This window comes from Ruditapes philippinarum, unplaced genomic scaffold (assembly GCF_026571515.1).
Source record: "Ruditapes philippinarum isolate M1 unplaced genomic scaffold, ASM2657151v2 ctg6300_1_1_1_1, whole genome shotgun sequence".
Taxonomy (NCBI): Eukaryota; Metazoa; Mollusca; class Bivalvia; order Venerida; family Veneridae; genus Ruditapes; species Ruditapes philippinarum.
In genome coordinates, this window is record NW_026858319.1 from 4,504 (window position 1) to 8,549 (window position 4,046).

A 4,046-nucleotide genomic window follows, 5' to 3' on the forward strand; every position below is an offset into this window, starting at 1 on the left:
TATGAATGTCAATTTAAACTAAAACTTTAGAAAGCTACATACCGACGATTTGAAATTCTCGCCACGTCACGTCGACCAAGCCATACTGATGTCAAACATTTTATAGCGAGTACCTGTTACAAAAATATACACGTCACAGGAAGTGTTCAATGCGCATGCACAATAAACGTTTTTAACAGGAAATGAAACACGTGGACATTTTATCAATTGTTTTTACTTTATACTATTTTCTTACTTTTCGTATATTAATATTTATATTTTTTCTTCTCTTATCATACATAGAATTTGTTAAATTTTATACCTTAAAGTTCTTTTAATTAATCTTCTTAAAATATTTGTTCTTTGAAAATTGTTAACTTATTTGTTTGTTTTTATGTTTACTAGATCTATAGAAATAATTTTTTTTTCTCTCTTTTTTATGATGACATAAAGGAAATTTAATATTTATTGAAAAACCTATTAAGCTATAATATTTAACTTATGTTACTTTAATATATTATTTGTAGAATAACAGTTACATTAACTGATAAAAATATTTCGAATAGATTATCTTAACATTTAACAGTAATTACTAATTCAATATAAAGCATTTTTTTGCATAAAGATTATCTTAACATTTAACAATAATTATTTTTTTTACTTATTAAAAACATTACAAAATTGTTGAATTGTATAAACCCCAAAAGTAAATTATTTCTTACCGTACATGTTTCATATCCGAAAACATGTTGAAAATGACAAAAAAAATCTATTGACCGAATATTGACGAATATTGTTTCCTATGGCGTTTTTTTTCAAAATAAAGTAAGAAAAGGTCGTTAGATAACATCTCTGACCGGATATGACCTTAGGTGATTTTTTCATTTAAAATAAAGTAACAAAAGGTTGATATATAAAGGCCCTGTCACACTAGACAGCGCTTTTACTGCGTTTGCACGGCGTTGATAAATTTAACGAAGCGCCGCGAGATCGCAAGAAAAAACTGATATTTTTGATGACATGGAGACTTCACGGCGTCTTCATGGCCATTGCGCTGCTACGGAGCATCCACGGCGTTGCAATGCGTTTATACGGCGTTTTAATTGGCGATTGTCTGCGTTCGGACTGCACTTCCACTGCGTTCTTTTCGCTTCAATTGCACTTCCACTGCGCTTTCACAGCGCTCATACGGCGCTCTCACTGCGCTGAAATCGTGCTTCATATACCAACGATTACTCATTCTGAATAGTCGTGTACCTGCTGCACCTGCATGCAAGCAAGCAGTATTCTAGCTTGCTGCCGTTCATTATCCATGGTTTAAAGGACATTTACTTGAAAACAATCTGTTAAGACCACCAAAGGGACTGGACTAAAGTGGTCTTAATAGCGGTGGTCTTAATTGTGGATATAATTATCAAGGCATAAATAAATCATGACCACTCTATTTGAATTCTATTGTAGAAACATATTTAAACAATTATATTATAACATTCAAATATTACTTTAAACTGATGTTCTGATATTTAATTCTTATTAGAACATTAATCTTGAGATATTTAATAAATAGATTAAATTTTCATAGATTTTCTTTCATATACACAATTCACGCATTAATTTAGAAATAAATCTTCACAAAATACATGTGCAGAAAGTAACATTAACCAATCTGAAGTACATTTCTCACATTTATACAATTTTCCAATCATAACAGTTTTAACACATTGTTTTAAGTGTCATGCTTTAGAGAATTCAAGCAGATGAATAACAACAAACTTGTTATCTGAATAGGTATTGACTGGAATATAAGTGGTCTCAAAAGTGGGGTTAGGGATTCTGTATTTATCTATTTTATGGTCACATCCGTGTTATTTGTGCCGTGTGGCGGCTGTAAAAAGTCTCCCCGTACATTTAATCAATGATGTTATATTTTCGATCCTTGAAGATCGTTGAGCACGACATTATTGTTGTGCTTGTGGTATTTTTAGTTTCAACTTTTCGGCATTTTCTAGTTGGGTGGTTCCAATATTCCTACTTGAATAATGTTGAATCACCCTTAGGATATGTTGCCTGCTTTTTAAATTTGTCTTTTGACGTCTTATCTGTGATATGCAGGCTTCATAACCTCTGATCCCCTTTCAAAATTCCATTTTAATTAGTTCTGCCCATTGTTTTCTCGTTTAGGGCACACGCTTTTTATTAATTAGGGACCATACGCCGCTTTTCATGGAATGGCACGGAAGTGTCACATTGAAGGTTCCATGATAACCGCCGTATGAACACATCTGCGGATATTCTAAATTCAAAATTTTACTATTTCATGTTTAAATGTTGAATTCTGCTTAAGCCGGTGCTAGGGGGCGTGGACGGTAACTTGCACTTACCAGTACCGTCCATGAACAGGCTCAATCAAACCGAGCCTGCAACATTTTCAATTTTGTCGTGTTGGGCTTTCTTTAGGGATTCTGTATTTATCTATTTTAGGAATTTGGACTGAAAGTGGTGATCTTAAAAGTGGATCAGTAGGATGGTCTTAATTGTGGGTTATGTTACCATTAACATAAAGAACAGAACATTTCCTTCTTGTAAAGTTGGTCAAATAGAGGGTTGGTCTTAATTCCGGGGTGGTAGGGATTCTACTGTACCGTATTCTGTAATTTCAGATAAACGCAGTAGAATAGCCTTGAGTGCACAGTGGTCGCCGTGACAGTGCCGTAAAGTCGCAGTAAGAGCGTTTTAGAAAAAAATAAAGCTCCGTAAAAGCGCCGTACACACGCAGTATAAGCCCGGTAGGGACACCGCACAATCTCCGTACAAGCGCCGTGCCTAATAACGGCGATCATTCGCCGACCTTCTGCGCTTTCACGGCGCTCTTGTTGCGTCGTAGGAGATGCTTCTGAGTTGCTACGGCATCCTTACTGCGATCTTACAGCGCTCTTATCAGAACGCCGAGTGACGGCGTTTGTTTTGAGCATACTCAAAACGCGCGACGTCGGTCGGCGTTCTATGCGATGCCACTACGATGATGCGGCGATGTTTGCGATCTTACTGCGCTCACCTCGGCGTTCTGAATTTTCTTTGGACACCGTGAGAACGCCGCCCTAGTGTGACAGGGGTTTAACATCCTTATCTTTGGGGCAAAAACATAGATCTATGTTAAGTTATTTCAAAATGATTTTTTTGTTATATTTGTTGACAAAGAAAAAAAATATTTATAAATCTATGTAATTATCTTTTTTTAAATATTTTTTTATATGAAAGGGAGGAATTTGTCGAATAATTGATTGCACAGGTTAATAAGTCAGACTTAAGTTATGTAAAAGAATAATGGACACGGTTTTACAATATGTTTATATTTCATGCTGTGATGACAACAAAGATTTTAGTATAAGTGCATGTATTTAATTATAATATGAACTTGAAACATGACAAAGGTTTATGTATGTTATTTGACAATATACATGCAGGCTGGACTGGGTGGTAATAATATGTCAAAAATGATTAATGAGAGTTCTACATGTAACTCTAAACGCGTGCATGTATATGCATTATAAGTTGTCATTATTACAAGCTGTCATTATAAATACTGGTCTCAACGCCCAGTCTGACAGTTCGAATTTGATAGTTGACTTGTACACTTGTGTATCAGTAATAATAAAGTATGAAACATCTGTGAGTTCTCTTTCCGTAATACGACTATCCCTTGGAAGCATTTATCACAACCAAATTACAAGAGAATTGCAGACTCGGATTGATTGAGTCCGTACATGAGGGATAATAAATAGTTAAATACGTGTAGCATCCCTCACGCCCCAGCACCGGCATGAGCGGTACTTAATTCTCAACACCTAATAGTGCTGGCATCAATGATCCCGAAGGACCAGAAAAATCACAACACTGAAGTGAAGTATGGGGCAACATTTTACAGCTGCCACACAGCACTTGACACCCGCTGTTGAAAAGTGAGAGATATATTAATCAACAAAATAAATATAATATTGGCGTCTCTATCGTCGCCAGTGGTGGCATAAATATTATCTTTCTTCTGGAAAAATCTATTGATTATTTAT